The following is a 21593-nucleotide window of genomic DNA, read 5'->3' as shown; positions in this document are numbered from 1 at the left end:
CTTGTGTGTCTAGTTTATGTTGACTCAGATCGGCACTGCTTCAGGCAAGTCAAATTCCGTTAAATGTCCGAGTTCTCAACACATCAGAACGATGAGTTATTCCCACCTTACAGTTAGTATTTATTCCGCTTGTACGTACATTGTAGATGTCCGTCTATTTACAACCACAAGCATTATTTTTATGTTGGCGCAGAACGATACTGCTCTCGGTAAGTCACATTCCGTTAAAACACAATATTAAGAACTGCATACGTGATTACAGTAAATGCCGTTAACACCGTTAAGCAATTTTTTAGCTGGTGTTTTCAGCGATCACAGTTGTTTAATAGTAACAACTACCACTCCCACAAGGCACAGTAGTTTTTAGTCACGTGACTAATAGGAACTCTATTAAACTTTGCATGGTATCATTACACGGTAAATACAACGGGTGAGTATAGCGGTTTTTGGCAAGACGCGATCACCGCTTTAATACAGATTCGCTGAAGTACGTTCATGAGGCATTTATAAGGTATTGGCAAAATTAATGGTCCAGGCTTACGAATTATTCACCGCAATTCATGAATATATGTTGTCGTTTTTTTAAAGGCACGATTACTCACGAGCGTGTGAAGGACCGTTTATTTTCCAGACCATTGGATTATTTTTTTTTTCGCTATCACAAGGTATGTCAATTAAGACACTTTTTTTAAGACATACACTAATGTGGATGTAAGTTTGGAAATGACAGGAGCACCATATTTCTTACAGATGATTATGAAATCGGATGATTCGGCAAGTGCATAGAAAAAATTTCCCTGGAATTCCTTTGGTCAGCACCTGGTCCTGCTTTAAGCAGGTCAGCTACATTCTATACTTATTTGAGGGTGTTATCGGAGAGAGTAAGCAGCACAGCACTTTTCAACTCAGGTGGCAATAGTACATTTGTTGATGTATGTACAACCATGCAACATTTGTATCAGTGCTCCCTTCACACCTCGCCATAGCCTTGTGCCCCAAAACGCTTGTATTGATCATCACGGGTTCAAACTGTGTGATCCTGGACACATCGCCTTTGTCCCCGATCAAAGGTGGGAGCGCTTAGAAGCAAGCGTATACCCGTGTTAAGCAGCATATATGGAACTGGGTCGGTACATTGGCAGCTGCAGCTAGCACCCCCATCGAACACCCCCACAGCGCCCCCATCCCAGATGTAAGTCTCCCGCGCCCAGTATTGGCTACTTTACATGTCTCTGCCGGGGAGTTCATTCCGTAGGGACCCGGGCTCACTTAGCTGACATCTCAGGGCAGGGAAGGATGTGCGCTGCCACGGTGCCACCCACACCCCCCCCCCTCTCATATAACACATGTAAGTACGTGCCTGCGGTGGCCCTGTCTTTGCATTCCTATTTGCATTCAGTGCTCTTGTAAGGACATTTCATACTCCCACAATTTAAATCATCCCTCAAGGTAGAGCCGTGTGAGTTTATCAGGAGCCTGGGAAAGGGTACCAGCATGCTACAATAGAAGTCGGACACCTCGGTGGGTCGAGTGCCTGCTACAGAGATCTGAGTAACCTCCAGGGGTAATATTCGAATATAGACAGGGCCAACTTAGATTTTCCTCCTTTGGAAGTTGATGATATAAGAGTCGTTAGATTTTACAATGGAAAAAACCTTTGTTAGCAGGACTGCAACAATGGCAAGTTATGCGGCAGCAGGGGCTCTATGAAAGCACTGAACGCACACTTTGTTGCTGTTACAACCACAGGAAGACTGCGGGGGTTCTCGCAGAGTGAACGCCGACGTGGCCATGTTTAACTGTGTATTTCGCAGCACATTTCACTGTTGTAACCCATGTGTGCAGCACCAGTACTATGAGCCTCTGGTACTCAGTGCCACAAAGGCTGCAGCACAGTAACTTTCTACAGTACAGAAATCCAAGCTTGTGAGCACGATGCTGCGGTCCAGTCCTAGATATTCTTACCAAACTGCCAGTCCTCTTCAGACTGCAGCTCCTTTCCTCCCCCACTGGAGATCTAATGTAAGTATCGCGCCTGCCGCTATCCATGGCAGAGTGCAGTAGAGTGCAGCGTGCATTAGAGTGCAGCGTGCAGTAGAGTGCGGCGTGCAGTAGAGTGCGGCGTGCAGTAGAGTGCGGCGTGCAATAGATTGCAGCGTGCAGTAGAGTGCAGCGTGCAGTAGAGTGCAGCGTGCAGTAGAGTGCAGCGTGCAGTAGAGTGCAGCGTGCAGTAGAGTGTAGAGTGCAGTAGAGCGCAGAGTGCAGTAGAGTGCAGTAGAGTGCAGAATAGTGCAGTAGAGTGTAGAGTGCAGCAGAGTGCAGTATTTAAGACTATCGGACTGTAGTATCTTCTTTGTTCAAGAATCACATTTGCTTGAAGAGGAATGGACAATGGTTTTAAAACATCAGAAATTGATTCAACACTGTATCTGTACAACTCAATCCTGTACAGTGAAAGGAGTCGCCATTTTAACTGAAAAAAACTGCCCTAGCTATGCTAGGCGAATGTATGGTTAACCCTTCGGGGAGGTGGGCAATTGCTAGGGTAAAAGTTAATGGTGCATAGTTGACTCTCATGAGTTACAATGGGCCAAATCTAGACGATCCAGTCGCTTTATAAACTCTACTTTTTCAATTATTTAAAGTAAATGACCATATTATAGTAGGGGGTGATTTTAACCTGGTTCTTAACCCGAGCCAAGGCTCCACCTCGCGCAGAGTAGTACTAAATGCACAAAAAATGAGAACTGCATTGAGGCAATTAATGTCGGATCTCAGGCTGGTTGATATATGGGGAGAGATGGCTCATAAGTCTAAGATAAATGGCGGGAAATTCACGTTTCATAATAAAAAATGCGGAGACCGCTCAAGAATCGTTTTTTTTTTTTTTAGTGGATGTTGTGGCAAGTAGACATACTATTTCTGTTAGCCATGTCCCAGAACATATGTCAGATCATTCTGCAGTTACCCTAGAATTATACATGGATGTGGTCCTCCCTTCCCGGAGATGGACCATTAATCGAGCATTATTACCAGAAAATACAGTAATTGATATGTTAAAAGTAGAAACCAGAGAGTTTTTTTATTTTAATCTTAATTCAGCTCCACCTCAAACTGTATGGGATACGTACAAGGCTTATCTGAGAGGTTATTTAAAAGCCATATCCATTTTTCCATTCTAAGAAGGTGCAAGAGGAGATCAAAAAGCTAGAAGCTGAGATCTATAAAATCCAAGAAAGCTTAGAGAAAGATCAGGGGAACCCAAATATTTTAAGAGAGCTAACAACTGCGAAACATAAGCTTGCTGATTTCCTAGAAATTATAATTAAAAAAAGTGGGATGCTGGCAAGCTAGCTCATCACGAATATGGTGAGGGTTGTAGTAAGCTTCTCGCTTGGAAAACAAAAGTCGATCAGACAAGAAATTGGATAAAGGATCTCCGATGTTTAGACACCGGTAATACAATCACAGATGACTCTGAGATTGAGGAGGCCTTTGTTCAATTTTTTTTTAAACGTATATACGGATGAGACGACACTTGATGAAAACTATATGGAAGAATTCCTCTCAGAGCTAGCTCTTCCCTCTCTTCAACAGAAAGAGTTTATGAAAGGGAGGCAGCTTATTGAAATGACACACGATTTAATTGGGGCAATAGATATGGCTCAGACATAAAGGACCCCTTTGGCAGTAATGACATTCGATGCTGTCAGAGCTTTCGATCGGGTTAATTGGTCTTTCCTGTTTAAAGTAATCCAGCGCTTTAATTTAGGTGTAACCTGTTTGACAGCAATTAAAGCCATATATAAAAATCCTTCAGCAAAAATTCTCATTAACGGGAAATTAACTAGATCAATAAAATAGGAAGGGGGACCAGACAAGGTTGTCCCCCTGTCCCCTTTACTTTTTAATATCTATATTGAACCCCTCGCATGTAAATGAAGAGCCTGTCAGAACATTATTCCCTTCAGATGCAATGGATGGGAGAAAAAAATTGGTATGTATGCGGACGATCTTATAATTTGTACTGGTAATTTGGAAAGATTGTTAACAGAGATATGGTCAGTGATAGTTTTGGAAAGGTTTCTGGATACCCTATTAACCAACAAAAACAGAATTAATGAAATGGAACACTAATTTCAGGAGTGTTTACACAAAAAAAGGAAATTAGATATCTTGGAATCCAGATAGTCCAAAATATTGATAAAATAGCCCAGGTTAACTTTGAAAAGGTAACAAAGAAAGTTAGCTTACAACTACGCTCATGGGGGGCACTTACACTCTATGGTGGAGAGTTCAATTTATTCACCACTTTATAAAGCCCTTACAACCGAGTTCACTCAACAAGCAGGATGTTTTCTTCTAATATTTGACCACCCAAAATGTTTTAAAAAGGTAAAAATTGAAGATTTTGCCAACAGCCATAAAGCTTTGGTCTCAGGAGAGACGTCTTTTAAAAATCCCGTATTATAATGACGCTACACCAGTTTGGGATTCCCCAGGTACGCCGCTTTGTTTGGAGGGTGCCCTTGCGGTTCCCCTTCGTACTTGCGGTATCACCACATGGGGGCGGCTGCTTTTTGATGCGGAACTCATTTCTTGGCCTCACCTTTCAGCGATTTGTGGGAACTCGGTTTCGAAGTTCAAATATTATCAATTGTTAAGCTGGACAAATCTATAGGTAAAGAGCTAAAAGGGAACTCAAACTTGACATTAAAGATATGCTCTTGTCAAACAAAAACGAAAGAAGTGGTATTGGCTACGTGTCCAGAGCGGAGAAGAGATGCAGGCTTCGTTTACTGAGATATGGAAGAAGGACCTGCTGGACAAAAATCTTATAAATATAGGGCAAGTATCTATGTCTTCTTTATGGTCATATATAAATGCTGCACCTTTAAAGAAGAACCACCTTTTCACAGTACACAAAGCTTACTGGACACCTCAGAAAATATCGAAAATGGGGAATCAAGAGATCAAGAAGTGCCCAAAATGTGGAGAAGACAAGGCAAACGAAGTCCATATGTTCTGGAGCTGCCCGGTAATACACTCTTTTTGGTAGAAAGTGGGTAAGACCATTTCAGATATTATGGGGCTTGAGATAAAATTAACAACTGTGTCTATAATTTTTGGGATACTACCAAGGGACTTAGACGGCCGCCTTTTAATGAAGGACACAATGCTCTCTTCTTCACCTTAATGTGTTAGCTCGTTGAGAGCTCTGTATTAAATGGATTTTGCCCCGCCCCCCTACAAAAGAAGAATGGATTCACTCCATTCAGAGGGTATCTTCTTTGGACCAATCTGGTAAAAACAATAAAAAAACGAAATACTGGGAAATTTGGGATAAGTGGGTGGAGACAGGTTCTTCTTAGGATTATACATAACATTTCAGATACTGGTCTTGACAGGTTTATTGTTTCTACCCTTTGTAGGTTTTTAGTATTTTAATTGTTTCTCACTTTTTTGACATTTGATTTCTTGGTCCAATGATTAAGAATATGCTCTAGATAGAGCCCTTTTGGTAGGTCCGTCACTACCTTTGAAAATAAGGAAAGTAATGGTTTAACAGATGAACCAAGATTAGGGGTTGGACGACATACAAGAAACCAAAGGCGTGGTCCCAGAGATACGTGGTATCCTTCTCTCCCTTGCGGAGGGACTGGGCCCGTAAAAATCTCCTTTGGATACTTGAGATGGTCAGATTACCCCCTTCTTGAACTTAGAGCATATTGTGGTTAAATGAGGACTATATAATTTTTTTTTAAATACAACACTTGAATGCTTGTCTGCCTCATGACTATATTGGGAATTTAGGATGTCAAGCCAATGTTTCTGAATGAGACATGAGTTCTGAGCCTGTTTGTGGCACACACCCGACAGCAGATGAAAGCCATTCTATAGTGCCTGAGAAAGGAGCAGCTATAACACCTAGTGAGTGATTCAGCTCGGTGCAGATCTTCGAGTCAGTCCATCTAGATCTGCACTGTAGGTTGTGCGACTCCAAGATCGTGGTGGCTGCTGTAGTCCTAGGTACCTTCAATTTGGGGTGCGGCACCCATCTGCATGGTGGTGGGGGTCTTTGTTGTGTCTGCACAGGCCTGTAAGATCAACTTCCACAATGGGATGAAGACATTCGCCACCTGCAAGACGGAGAACTGTCTCAAGCTCCAATCAGACAAGACAGAGGTCCTCGCCCTTGGCTCCTCCACCTGGGATGACTCGTGGTGAGCCTCAGTGCTCGGAACCCCATCTCTAACCGCCCCCCCCCACACCGGCCACGCACGAAACCTCAGCATCATCCAGGACTTCTCATTCTCTATGAACCACCCAATCAACCTAAAAACTCCTAAAAAAAACTGCAGAACACCTCTGCCAGACTCATCCTGAACTCCTCCTGCTGCAGCCACATCACCAGAACAGGAACTGTTTGGTTCCATTTACCGCCTTATTAATAGCTCCCTCCAGGGCTTACTTTACTAGTTTCCACCAATACCACTTCTGTTCATATTCCTGTGGCCAGTGCAGGAAGATCATAGCCCAATCTGGCGGTGGACCAGGATCAATTGTGTAAAAGGATTTGGTACAGCGATCTGTTGGGATTCACCATTCTTCCTATATTCCCCTCCCATAAAGAGGGGGACTACACTTGTAGCAGGTTGTTTAGGTCCTTTACCTCAATTCACAAGCAAATTGGCAGCAAGCATGGAGACTAAGTAAGGCCAGCCTGTGTCCTTTTGATTGCCATCTCGTGTGGACGTCATCTTAGCTGCCACAAAACACCCTCCCAAAGTCCATCTATACAAGTCACTGGAACAATTTTGTTTAATGGAGTCAGAAGGCCTGAATCCATTTAAGTTATGCCATTCCAACAAGTATTCCAAGATGTGGCTCCCTTGCTCACTGTGCCACAGTGGACACACCCTGACGCACCCTAAATAGGCCGTAAGCAGTCTGCAGTTGCTTGTGTTCTAATTTGGGGGAGACCTGGCTTGGCATTTTGGGGTGAACTGTTACTATTGAAGCAGTACTGAGGCTGATCCTCATATGGCTGGTTTCTTTCGGAGGTGGCATGGTAGACACAATCATTGGAATGGGTTATGGCCTGAGTAATTATTAACAACTGAGATTAATTCAATCTTTCCACCAATTACTTTTTTGTTTTCCTCATTACCTTGTGTGGTTTGCATGGTTTCTTTCCAGCACAGCCCAGCGGTGTCTGCTATTTAAAATAAAAAAATAAAAAAACCGTGGCTGCCCCATATCTTTTCATGTGTCTTCCTTAGCAGCTTTATCTGTTTAAGTCGTCGCTAGTGGAGTGCTTTCTAAAAGGTCTACGGTAGTTCTCTCCCAGTAGAATTTGAATCTTGTGTTGAGTTTTCTCACTGCATCCTTATTCAAGCCGATTAACAGTTGCCAGGCTCGACTTCCAAGTCTGAAAACTGTCACCTCGGTGGTGAATGAATGGGAATTTGTAAAGCGCGGACTAAGCCCAAGGGCATAAAGGCGCTCTGTACAGACTAGCCTACAGGCAAAGCCAGCATGCAAACTCACTCGTTTTGCAGGAAACAACCAGGTCTTAAGGGTCTTACGGAACATTGAGTAAGCTTGCTGGCCTGAGAGGGAGACAGGGAGAGCGTTCCACGCTTTGGCCACAGCCTGTGAAAAGGCTCCCCCAGCCCCCCCCCGCCAATTTCATCTTTTCGAATCTGGGGACCTTGAGCAGATTTTTATTAGCTGATCTGAGATTCCTAGAGGGAGCGTACCTATGGAAAATGTTCTTTATGCCCACAGGGCCAAGTCCGTAGTATGCATTGTGGGTGAGGCATAGAGTCATGACTCCAGCCCATAGGATCGGAGAACTTTAGGCCCTCTTGGTTCCACCACCAATCAGTATTCTATGCAGAAACTGGTACTACCAATGACGAGGGTAGAATGCATAGGCTGGACCCAAAAAATGTGGGATCCCTCTACATTGACTGGACTACGCCAGGACAGAGATATGTTAAGCACTCTGTTGTCTTTACTTGACCCAAGGAGGACAAAGCAGTGACCATACACACCATTTTGCGTAATGTTATCTGCAGTATTAAGCTCTCCTATGCATGTGCAGAGAAAGACCCTCCAAGTGGCAACTGTGCTCACTGACCAGGGCCATGATGGCGTCCTCAGCTTTCACTAGAGGTATCCCGGGGATTAACATCTGCTGACTAGCTACCTTACCTTTGCAAACTTTTGGTAAACACAGCCCATACATGCAGTGACTGATACTTTGCCAGAACTGTATTGAACAACTTCCTTGTTTGAATCTGTTTATTATAGTTTTTCACTTTGCACATTACAATAACAGAGCAAAGGTAGGACAGTAGACAGTGGGGAATGTAAAGACATATAATGCAGGCAGGATATTGTGGTAAACTTCATTATGTCAACATCACAGTTCAGTTGTAATAGTAAGCAAACACCCGAGAACCCCTATGATAGGATACACACAGGGGTTTAATTCTCAAATTAGGACTAATGTCCAGTAGGCGTATATCTGTGAAGTTAGTGTCATCTGCATGACGACTCCTGCAAGTAAATAGCAGAAAAGGTGATACACCAAGCAAAACCAAGCTGACAATGGGAACAGATTCATACATTATGAGAAACAAGCAACAACAAAACTGAACGCCAAGTAATTGTATGCATCATTGCACAGTTTCACACATACAGCCTTGAGCTAGAGGAAATCATACCAACACAAGAGAAAACAACTATGTTGACCCCACCAGTCTCATTAACATCTTCCGGATAATCATGTACCTGCTCACGCACCCGCCCAGCAGGGAATACATTAGGTAAGAGCAATGTTAAGCTTTGGGCGGGGGACGGCTCGGGAGAATGCGGTTGGTAATGTGTCATAAATTGACTGGGCGAAGCGGTCCGTCAAAGGCGGAATAATTTATGTGTGAGGGCGACACGTCGTCTTTCTGGTTAACTCTATAGGAATCCTGTGGTGGGAGGGAAAAGGGGTGGGACAAATCTTAAATAACAGGACAAACTTAGCTCTTCTGTAAATACCTCGACCCACCCATATTCTATCTGACTAGACTTTGTTTACCATAGTTGAACAACGTCCTTGTTAATCCCACGTTTGGAGGGATTGCTGTGGGAATCGATCATTAGGGGAAGAATCAAAGTGAAGATTTGATTTGATTTGATAGCGCAGTTATTAATAAGATCCCAAGAAATGCGCAGTTATTAATAAGATCCCAAGAAATGCAAACACATCCTCTGCTGCATTGTCGCTGTTGATGCTTTGGCCATTGCTTTCCGCAAACCTCATATTATATATATATATATATATATATATTACCTACTGGCGGTCGGCAGTAGGTAGTTATAGTTATGACCTAGTTTCCATAGGAAATTCCCAACATTCTATTTGGAATAACTTTGGCGCCGGTCGACGAATCTCAGCGAAATTCTCAAAGAAAATTGCCTGCTCCGCTCCGCTCCCTCCCTGAAATTGTCGGGGTGATTCGTGAAGCGGGGGCTGTGAAAAAATGGGGGTCCCAAAACGTGTTTTCCCCATGCAATTTTCCATAAGACCTTTAGCCAGGGGTACAGCCCGAACTGCTAAACGGAATTACACCAAATTTGGCAAAAAGGTAGAGTTCGGTTCGCAGATCACGCCTTTTGTTAAATGGTGTAAATCCGTTCAGTAGTTCCTGAGAAATTCAAAAGTAAAATCATAGATATATCTATATGTGAAGTACCATACTCTGTACTGTACTCTGTACAGTACGCGTACCTTCCCGAGCACAAGCTTTATGCTAATTGGCTGTCAACACTCCAAACCAGGAACTGTTGGCAGCCATCTTGTGCCGAACCGAGGCACAAGAAAGCAGTGAAACAAGTGCGCAAAGCGCAGGGATGAGGAGGAGCTTCACGCGCGTCCAATATGGCCGCGTGAGCTCGGGGCTCCCGAGACCCCCGCCGCCACCGGTAATATCCTGAACACAATCCTGCACCGGTATCCCAGAATTCTGTTGCTGAGGGGAAGCGGCGCTGATTGCAACGATCCGCGGCCGAAGCTGCTGCAGTATCGCTGAGCTGAAGTGTCGGCAAGTTCGGGGCCTAAGTCCTGTGGAAGCCGGGGTCTCGAGTTGGATTCGACCCCGACTGAAGTCGGTCTCCAGCGGGGCCGGTAACCGGAAGTCGCCGGTCCGGCCCCACTTCTGCCGCAAGTCTTGATAGGCCCGGTGTGGCCCCTCTCTGCTCACAAGCCACCAGCAAAGTGAGGGGAGTTTCCCAGATCGTGCTGCGGCTGCCGCCCTTTCCAACGGTGGCGCCGTGAAAAGGCACACCCTGCAGTGCGTAGGGAGAAAGACGGCAGCGGTGTGGAACCCCTGGATTGACGGGTCGAGAGTGGGGCCAGAGTGCTCCTGGTTGGCGGCGCAACCGTGAGGTGCAGGCCCTTAGTGGCGGGGGACCACCCTTCTTCATTTATTGAGTGGACCCGGATGTGGCGCATCGGCGCGATTGGCGGAGCGGCTGAGCCCTGCAACCTAGTGGGAATTTGAGAGACTGGGCCAGTACCGGTCCCATAGATCCGCTCCAAGTACGTAGCAGCCAGAGCCAAGGAGAGCTCTTCAGTCCCCGCAACAAAGGTGAAAGCTGCGATGGCAGAGATGTAAGGGGGAAAGGCAATGCTGGAAGTACCCTAGCCTTAAAGACTGATATACGGTCGTAATAGAATTATCCGTGGAGAGGGTGCCCACGAACTAAGAGTGGTCTCTGGGGGCATGGCCATCGTCTTTGTCCAGACCATATTACTGAGGAGTGGGACGGCCTCATGTTGCGCAGTGAGATTGGTGCTGGTTGAGACACTGTCTCAGTGGGCCCGCACAACTGTGTACTAACAGTGATTGCGATCGGAGAGGTGGGTGTGGCGAACCGCTCTGAGAGCTGATTACTGTACGGAGGGGTGGCAGAGAGCCAGTAAGCGGGCGAAACGTCGACATTGGTCCAACTGGTCCTCCAGTCCTCTGGCTATGTTGTTGGCGGTGGATGTCAACGGTTGGCCTTGACGGAGGTTGAGAGGGCTGCCGGCCGCCAACGTTGCCCTTTGCTACCGTCTAGTAAGTCTGAAAGACCGAGTGACCGGCCCTGATCCCAGTGTCACGATGGCGACTAAACCTGAGGCGAAGAAGCAGCAACCCAAGTCCACCAGGGGGGCCCGCTATGTACAAACCAACAAGGTGGATCGGTATACCCAGCCCAGGAGCTCGCCTACGGGGTCCGGACGGATGGAGGTGCAGAGGCCTCCGGTCATGCATCTGAGCTCACACTGCACGACGTGATGGCAGTCATAGACGGGGTTAAAACATCTCTCGGACAAAAGATGGAGTCGCTCGACCACAAATTTGACACAGTGACCATAGAGGCCAATCTGATCCGGGCCGACCTCACCAGAACGAGTGAGAAAGTGAAGTTGTTGCATCAAAACGGCGAGTCTGACGGAAGACGTGGCGCAGTTGCAGCAGGAGGTTCGGAACCTCAGAGCCTCTAGTGAGATTACGGGCCGCCGGTTGGACGAGTATGAAGGGAGGGCCCGGAGGAACAATGTGCGTATCACAGGTGTCCCCGAGAAGGCTGAGGGTCAGGCCCCTGACCTGTTTGTGGAGGATATTATACTCAATCATCTGAAACCCAAGGGGCTGGGAAACTTCTTCACTATAGAACGGGCGCACAGAATACCGGGAGGAAGGCCGCGTCCAGGGGCCCCGCCTCGGCCAATGATTGCGAGGGTCCTCAACTTCAGAGATAGAGACGCTATCCTGCAAGCCTCTAGGTCGGGAGGCCCTTTAAGATACGAAAACTCTACCCTCAACTTCTTTCCAGACTTCACCCAGAGGGTCCAGAAACAGCGACAAAGCTTCCTTGGAGTCAAGCAGCGGCTCAGAGATAGAAGATTTAAGTATGCCATGATGTTCCCTGCTAAGCTGCGAGTCGAGGCTCAGGGAAAGGTCTGTTTTTTTGACAATCCCAAAATTGCTTCGGACTGGGTTGACGGCCTTCTTTCATGGGCGGAGCCTCAGAGACGAACGGGCACATGCATCATTGTCAATTGCATTCGCAAACGGTGCGAGTCGCAATTTTCAGCCGTTTGCGAATGCAATTGACAAAATTGGGATGCATCATGTTTTTCGCAAATTTAGAAATCGCAATCATGTTGCGATTTCTAAAATTGCGATTGCATTTAAGAAATCATAATTTGCGATTTCTTAAATGCAATGCATGAACATTTTAAATTTGCGAATTCGCAAATAGGGAGAGGTAAATTACCATGAAGTCGACCTTCATGGTGATTTGCGAAAACTTTCAAAAATGCACACAAGTGCATTTTTGAAACTTTCATTTTACACACACAAAATTGTGATTTCTTGATGCATAGCCTTTTGCGATTTCTTAATTGCGATTCCTTAATTTTCGCAATTAAGAAATCGCAAACGGCAACAATGATGCATGTGGCCGGAAGCAACCAAGATGGAGGGGGCCCACAGGAACAGGAATGATGAGTAACGCTATTGTCAGTGGTGTGGGATCCTACCGAGGTGGGGGGCGTATGCAAGACATTTTCACGCGCCACTTTCCTAGATAGATAGATACTTGATACCAATGTAACTGTCCTGGGGGCGGGATGGGGATAGGGAGCGCTGTACTCCTTCACAAATCTACATTTAGATAGTTTGTTAGTTAGAGTATGGGGCGACAGGCACACTGCGAGTTGGGGATTGGCAAATGCCGTGAGCAGGGGTGCAGGGAGGGGGGTGGGTGGGGTGTTGTGTTGTGGCGTGATTGTGGCTTATTTTTTTGTTTTTCTTTTGTTTTTTTGTCTCAGGTGATGAAAATGTAGCGATGCGAGTTTTGCATGGGTATTGTGACGTGGAATAGCAAAGGGTCAGGGATGAAAGTGCGGAGTTGGAACGTAAATGGCCTGGGTGACAAGATCAAGAGAGGGATGGTTGGTCAGCTCATTAGGCTACATTCCCCAGACGTGATACTACTGCAGGAGACGCACTTAGTCGGCAAGAGATGCTTAACCCTCATAAGGGAGGGTATAAATTAGTGGTGCACACTGGATTTACAACCGGCTCCAGGGGAGTCGGGATCCTGGTCAAGAATTCCTTCCCTTTGTCTGTGCGGGCCACCTGGATTGATCAGAGGGGCAGATACGCAGTTGTCTCGGGGCAGGTAGGGGGCCGGACTGTTACTCTTTGTCTATTTATGTGCCGCCCGGCCTCCAGACTGAGACCTACCAAGATTTGAGCACTATCTTCCTCTCAATACCTCTTGGGGATCTAGTTTTGGGTGGTGATTTTAACTCTGTGTTGGATGGTGAGATAGATCTTAGCCCACCCCGTGCGCTTAGGCAGACGCAGAGATGGCTGTATGAATTTTTGGACGCTCTGGGGTTGGTGGACAGTTGGCGAGTACGTAATCCGACATCTGCACACTACACCCATGTCTCAGCTGCCCACGGCTATGTGCTACTTCCGGCGGCGATGGCGCCCATGATTCATGAGGTACGCTATCTCGGAAGGGGAATTGCTGACCACTCCCCGCTGTGGCTGAATCTCACTCTAGAATTGCCAACGGTTGGCAGAGTGGCTCCCATTGGTGCCTTTAAAAGACCCTGCTATTAAGAGAGAGGTCCTCTGGATGTCAGATCGTTATTTCATGGAGAATAAGGGCTTGGTAGACTCCGACAAACCCTATGGGAAGCGTACTAGACTGTAGCAAGAGATGAAGTGTTATCCTTAGTATCAGGGAAGGAGAGAGGACAGGCGGAAGTAGCTCAGAAAGAGGCAGAAGTAATACATATGGAAGAGAAGATAGATAAGGCACATACGCCGGCAGACCTCCATCTGTGCGTCTCCGAGAGGAGGAATATAAAGCATTAGTTAGGAATAGAGCAGTGACCCACCACAATGCTGTTCAGAGCCGCATATACGAACTTGGCAATAAAGCCGGCAAACTGATTGCATGGCTTGAGCACAGGGAGCGAGCGTCCAGGCTGGTACCGGAATTGGAAGGGCCGGAGTCGCGCATGATCACGGCTCCACAGGCTGTGGCAGAAGAGTTCTCTAAATACTATCAAAAGGTCTGTGCGGCCGGCAGTGACTACATGGAAGTGGAGAATAGTGAGATGATTGGGGATATAGTCATGCCTCGTCTGTCAGAGGAGGACAAGAGCTATCTTGATTCCGCACTGACTGATGACGAAGTTGCCCAAGCGATTAGGCAGATAAAATCGGGTAAAGCGACGGGCCCCAATGGGATACCTATTGAATTATACAAGTTAAACGTGTATAAACTAGCCCCTCATATTCGCGCCATGTTTATGGAGAGTAGGGAGAGTGGGGAACTTCCCTATGATCAACATGTGGTGAACATAGTGGTCATTTATAAAGCAGGCAAACCTAGGACACTGTGCTCCTCCTATAGGCCCATATCGTTACTCAACGCAGAGCCTAAAATATTGGCGAAACTTCTAGCTACCAGACAAGGTGATTATGTCTTTGATTCACCCGGATCAATCCAGGGTTCATGCCGCGCCGCAAAACGGCGCTATATTTGCGCAGGCTTTTCGGAGTCCTTGGGGGGCCCCGAAAATCCATGAACAGACGGCGCTAGTCTCCCTAGATGCCACAATGGCCTTTGATAGAGTAGAGTGGCAGTATTTATTTGCAGTGTTGGCGAAGCTGGGCTTTGGAAGTGAATTTATCAGTTGGGTGCTCCTGTTATACGCAAAGCCTCTGGCTAGAGTGGTCGTCAACAATTGCAAGTCCTGCGACTTCTCATTGGGGAAAGGCACCAGACAGGGATACCCACTGTCTCCGCTGCTCTTTGCACTTGCGATGGAGCCATTGGCTGCATGGGTTAGATGGGACAGGTCAATCCGGGGTTTGCGGTGGACTCCTGACTGGGAAGATAAGATTTCGCTATATGCTGATGACGTGCTGCTTTATCTCACTAGCCCCAAGGAGTCCTTCTGAAACTTCCTAGATGTACTGGCTATTTTTAGTAGATACTCTGGTTTGGCCATTAACTGGGCCAAGTCGGTGCTGTTTGAAGTGGTGGGCGATCCACCGGCAATCCCGCAGTCGTGCCCTGTTCGTGTCGAGACGACAGGATTTAAGTATCTCGGCATACACATCACGCTTGACCTAAAGCTGCAATATGACAGTAACCTAGCTGCTCCGCTAAGTAGGTGTAGGAAAGATGTGGAGCGCTGGAAGACCCTTTCCCTCTCTTTGCTTTTAAGAGCCACTCTCTTCAAGATGATGGCGCTGCCCCGGTTTCTGTATGCTTTGCAGAATTCGATGGACCCAGTGCCGGCCGCATACTTTAAAGAGATAGAAGCTCTCCAGACGCAGCTTCTCTGGGATGGCGGGGCCCGCATTGCTTTCAATAAATTAACTCTCCCGTGGTATGATGGCGGGATCGGACTCCCAGATCTGCGGAAGTACTATTGGGCCTCGCAATTGGCCGCAGTGAATCACATTGTCTATGGACTTCCAGGAGACCCGGGCTACGCCATGGACCGGGGTCAAGCCCCGGGTGGGATGATTGATAGAGCTCTGTACTCTAGGCCTGGGAGATTTCCTTTGACTGGTCCGACTGCACATGCAACACAGGTGTGGCACGCGGCCAATAAAAGTCTTGGGTGGGAGTGTAAGTTGGCACTAGCCACCCCTTTATTGAACTCTGAGAGGTTGGGCAGTCTGTGGAAGACCAAGGGATTCGATAGATGGGATCTTATTGGAATTACCCGGATAAAGGATGTGTGGGAGAAAGACTCCGTGCATACGTTTGAGTCCCTTGTAGAGCAGTATAGTCTACACCAGAATGAATACTTCCGATATCTGCAGGTGAGACACACTCTCACCACTCATGTCCCCAAAGGCACGGAACTCCCGGAGGCATCTCCTCTCGAGGACTGTGTACTGGATGGGCATATTCCGGAGAAAACTATTTCATTGATAAATCGGAAATTGGTCAACAACTCCTAGAACCCATTGGTGAGGATTAGAGCTCAGTGGAGTGCGGATGGGCTAGAACTTGATGACGAGGATTGGGTGGAGGCGGTGTCTTCCCCCAAAGTGATTGCTATTCATATGCGGCTCCGATTTGTGCAGCTAAAGATATTGCATAGATCCTACATAACGGGGCCCCGTCTTGTACGAATGGGGCGTGCTGAGAGTGGAGCTTGTAGGAGAGAGTGCGGAGCAGACGCAACTTGATGCATACCCTCTGGCATTGCGATGTAATACAGACATACTGGGCAAAGATTCATGATGAGCTGATGGAAGTGTTGGGGGTGGGGATGCGGCCAGAAGCCCGGAGATGTTTGTTGAATGTATGGGAACCGTCCGATCTAAATGTGTACCAGGAGCAGTGGGTCACGCTAGCATATATGGTGGCCAAACGCAATATCGCTCCACTTTGGGGAGCCAGCCAGCCGCCCGAATCAATAAATGGTACAAAAGGGGGTGGTGATGGATGGAGCATCTGAACCGATCAAACACTCACACCCAGTCAAAAGATCTGGGTTTGATCCATCACCGTTCTTTAGCCCATTCTGCCACCCCAGTTCAGACATGGCCATATGCAAATCAGTCTGACCCTGTGCCTCATGGGAACAGTCCAGCCCGAACTGCCAAGCCATGCCTTCCCTGGACCGGAAACAAGCTTCCGAGGACCGGTTTCTGGCATTACAGCCGTCTTCAGCCCGGCTTGCTTGAATCCAGTGGCAAAGTGAGCAAGGGACTCACGTCTGAGCATACCCTGCCACACTTATGGCGGCCAAAGTGGTACAAAAGGGGGTGGTGATGGATGGAGCATCTGAACCGATCAAACACTCACCCCCAGTCAAAAGATCTGGGTTTGATCCATCCCCGTTCTTTAGCCCACTCTGCCACCCCAGTTCAGACATGGCCATATGCAAATCAGTCTGACCCTGTGCCTCATGGGAACAGGGTCTTTTGTACCGCTTTTGGCCGCCATAAGTGTGGCAGGGTATGCTCAGACGTGAGTCCCTTGCTCACTTTGCCACTGGATTCAAGCAAGCCGGGCTGAAGACGGCTGGAATGCCAGAAACCGGTCCTCGGAAGCTTGTTTCCGGTCCAGGGAAGGCATGGCTTGGCACAGGGTCAGACTGATTTGCAATTAAAAAAATAAATAAATCGCGGGATACGCGTAGGTACGCGTACCCAGTGGGGAAAAAAAAAACCCGGTCTGCTTTTTTTCAAATTAGCCCCCGGGGGGACCAAATCCCGGGGGCATAATAAAAAAAAAAGCTGTGGGTGGGGCCCAAATCCCCCCCACACTGCCCCGGGGCAAAGCAATTATAATAGCGGGGGCACACAGCCCCCCCGCAGCCCCGGGGACTGCCACTCCCCGGGGCTTGGATATTCATGATGGGGGGCCTCTAAGGCCCCCGAGCCCTGGTGACCGCCACCCCCTGGGGCTTTAATACGTATGGTGGGGGGCCTCTAAGCCCCCCCCCAAAGCCCCGGGGACCGCCACCGCCCAGGGCTTTGCACCCCCGGGGACCGCCACCCCCGGGGCTTTAATACGTATGATGGGGGGCCTCTAAGGCCCCCCCAAGCCCCGGGGACCGCCACCCCCGGGGCTTTGTTTTTTAAACCTGTGTGGGGGTGCTCAAGCCCCCCCCCGCACGCCCCGGGGGGCCACCACCTCCCCGGGGCTCTAATATGTAAAATAGGGGGGTCCGTGATGGACCCCCCAGCCCCGGAGACCACCACCCCCCGGGGCTTTTAACAGGTGGGAGGGGGCCGCGCGGCCCCCCTCCTGGAGCCCTCGATGGCCCTGGGGACCGCCACGGCTGCAGTGGTCCGGGGTGCCTACCATCGGGACACTGCTGATTGCTATGGTAGGGCGGGAGCCTCGCGGCTCCCACCCTACCACAGCAAACTGCTTTGATTTTTTTTTTTTCATAACCAATTTTATTATGAGTTCAAGCAAAGCTCAACACAGCCCTCCACAGTCAGGAGGAGACTGTCAACGACAGATAGAAAGAGACACATCATTAGTACAGCATCGAACCCAGCGTTATATAGTGAATGACAGCGAACTACCCCACCCACCCAACCCCAAAAACACCAACCAGCCCCGCCCGCAGCTACCCACCCCTTATCCCACCCTAACCCAGTGCACGTGATCACAGTCCAGCAACATGAGATAACCTACAAAGGTGGAGCCGGCCAGCAGCCTAGAGTGCGGGATCCACATCCAGCTGTAATGCATCATCAATGTCCACGGGGGGTCAAGGAGCAGGCCCCGGTAATCCGCCCACCGTTTCCAGATTTTGTAGTGTTTGCGGGGACATCCCCGGGCTTCAAAAACAGGCTGCTCTAGTCCCATGAGAAAGTCCAGGCCCGCCCTCCAAGCCCCGATTGGGGGGGCGCGCTCGCTCTTCCAGGCCTGTGCCAGGTCTCTCTTCGCCACCACCAGCCCCAGCAACAGCAAATGGCGTTTGTAAATATTGCCCCCAACGTTCTCCAGAACATGAAGAAGGCCCAGCCTGGGGGTACGGGGCAGGTCCCAACCCAACACCTCTGACAGGCAGTCCCAAACCCCAGCCCAGAATCGAGTCAGTCTCTCACAGGACCATACCGTATGAAACAGGGTGCCCTCTTCAGAACCACACCTCAGGCATTCCGGAGTCGCAACAAGGCCTGCCCGCCATAGGCGGTGTCTAGTATAATAAGCCCGGTGGAGGTATTTGAACTGGATGAAGCGAAGGCGGATGGCTATAGCAGCACCACGGGGAGATTCCAAGGCCTCACGCCAGTCGTCATCATCCAATGGACCAACATCACCCTCCCAAGAGGCCCTCAGCGCCGCGAGTGAAGGGGAACAGTGAGTGACCAGAGAGCGATATATCTGCGAGACCTTCTTGTCACCTAGGTCTCCCATAAACAGTTTAGCCTCGATAGGACTAAAATCAGGGAGCTGTTCCAGGCCCACCAGGCTAGGAGTAAGAGCGTGGCGAAATTGAAGGTAGCGGAAAAACTGGGTCTTGGGCATGCTAAATTCGGAGCTAAGATCCCGAAAGGACTTTAGGGTAGTACCCGAGAGGACATGACCTAGGGACGAGATCCCAATCGCATCCCAGCCGTCAAATCCGGACAGAGACGCCAGCGCCGGTAACAGGCCATTGCGCCACAACGGGGTTTCAGCTGTAAGCCGACCCCACCAGCCCACCCGGTGCAGGGCCCGCCGCCAGACAGCGAAGACCACTTGGGTGACTTGCGGAAGCAGTCGCCTTCGCCTAGCCGAGTACAGCAGGGTGTGAAGGGAGGCGCCACCCATCAGTGAATGCTCAAGGGCATAAGCCGGATCACTACGGTCCCCATACCACCACTCGTTAAGCACAAGGAGATGGGAGGCCTGATAGTAAGACAAAATATCCGCGGCCGCCAAACCGCCGCAGTAGGTAGAGAGGAAGCATGTGCGCAGCGCTACCCTGGCGGCACCGCCAGCCCACAGAAACCGGCCCAGCACAGAATTAACAGTACGGAACCACTGCGGGTCAACCTGGAAGGGATGATTCTGCAGTTGATATAATAGACGGGGCAAAGCCACCATCTTGAAGATGGCCGACCGGCCGTAGATATTAAGAGGCATGCGCGTCCATGTCTTGATGTCCAGTTGGACCCGATCCCATACCGGCAGGATGCTCCGGTCCCATGCCACTGCAGGCGAGGCAGAGAGGAAGACACCCAGGTACTTCACACCCTCCACAGCCATCTGAAGGGATGCAGCCCAAGGGCAGGCCACTGCGGCACCCCCCAGCACCCACATGGTCGATTTGCGCGGGTTAAGGAAGAGCCCCGATGCCCGACCAAACTCCTGAATCAATTCCAGGACACAAGGACCCGTATGCTGCAGGTCAGTCATGAAAAATAGCACATCATCCGCGTATAGAGCTATGCGGTCTGAATGATCCGCACCCCAGACGAAGCCACGGTAGAGCTCATCGCGGCGCACCCTGGCGGCCAGCGGCTCCATGGCCAGCGCGAAAAGGTAAGGGGAGAGCGGACACCCCTGACGCGTGCCTCTGGACACTGGAAAACGAGCCGACGCCGTCCCCGAGATACGCACCGAGGCCGTGATCTCAGTGTAGAGCAGCCTGACATAGGAGAGGAAGATCGGGCCAAGGTTCAGCAGCGGCAACAGAGCAAAAAGAAAGGTCCAGCTGACCGAATCGAAGGCATTATCAATATCAGCCAGCAGGAGCGCCGCCGGGTCCTCCGAAGACTCAATCGCTTGTATCGCGGCCTGCGCCCGTCGTATATTGTGTCTCGTCGCCCTGCGCGGCATAAAACCCGCCTGATCTGGGTGGACAAGGGCTGAAATGTGTGGAAGTAAGCGGTTCGCCAGCGCCTTTGCCAGGAGCTTGGCCTCGAAGTTGATGAGGGATATGGGGCGATAGGAGTCATGGCGATCAGGGGGCCTACCTGGCTTCAAAAACACCACTATTTCGGCATGACGCCAGTCCGGTGGGAGGCGGCCATGCTCTCGTGCCTGTTCCAGGGCCCGCAAGTAGTGCGGCCCGAGCTGCAGATGGAACTTCTTATAAAATTCGCTGGGGAATCCGCTCGGCCCCGGCGCCTTGCCTACATTTAACTGACCCAGTGCGTCACCCAGCTCCTCAGCCGACAGGGGAAGGTCCAGGGCCTCGCGCACCTCATCAGAGACAGCAGATGGGGGAACCGATGCAATATAATCCGCGATAATGGCAGGGGAGAGAGTCTCCCGAGAGGCATACTGGTGCCCATAATAGCGCGCAAAACTCGTTGCAAGAGTTGCCGGATCCGTGATCGCCACTCCTGCACCATCAACAAGGCCCGGCAGTGTAAGAGGCTGTAGGTTCTGTTGGCACAGCCTATGGAGCATGGTGCAAGACTTGTCGCCCCACTGGTAAACCCTACTACGGGTGGCCAACCACGCCTGACGAGCCTCGTCCAACAGGATCGAGGAATAGGACTGTTGCGCCTGTAGGAGTATCCGCAGTGCCATATCATCGGGCGCCTCGCTGTGCCGAGCCTCGAGCTCCTCCACCCGCTCCGCGGCCGCAGCAATGCCTCCCAGCCGAGTCCGGCGAGCAGACGCACACCAAGCAATATCTACACCCCGCAGGGTGGGTTTCATAGCCTCCCAGACTGTCACCGCATCTATCCCTCCGGTAAGGTTGTCTTGCCAATAATGGGCGATTGCGCTACGCAGATGCTGGGAATAATCAGGGCGCTGCAGATGCCACGCGGACATTCGCCATCTGAAAGGGGAACGTGCTTTGCACAAGTCAATTTGTACTGCCACAGGGGAATGATCAGAGAGCCCGCGAGGCCGAATCGCTGCCCCCTTCACCCTGTCAAGGAAAGCCCTCGGGACAAACACACAATCCAAACGCGACAGGGAGCCATGGACAGCCGAGACAAAGGTGTACTCTCGCCGCTCCGCATGCAGATGTCTCCACACATCCACCCAGCCCAGACCATCAACCATAGCCCCCAACC

Source organism: Lissotriton helveticus, chromosome 5_1 (assembly GCF_964261635.1).
Source record: "Lissotriton helveticus chromosome 5_1, aLisHel1.1, whole genome shotgun sequence".
In the NCBI taxonomy this organism is placed as follows: domain Eukaryota; kingdom Metazoa; phylum Chordata; class Amphibia; order Caudata; family Salamandridae; genus Lissotriton; species Lissotriton helveticus.
The sequence above is the reverse complement of the archived record's forward strand: the minus strand, read 5'-3'. Positions refer to the sequence as shown.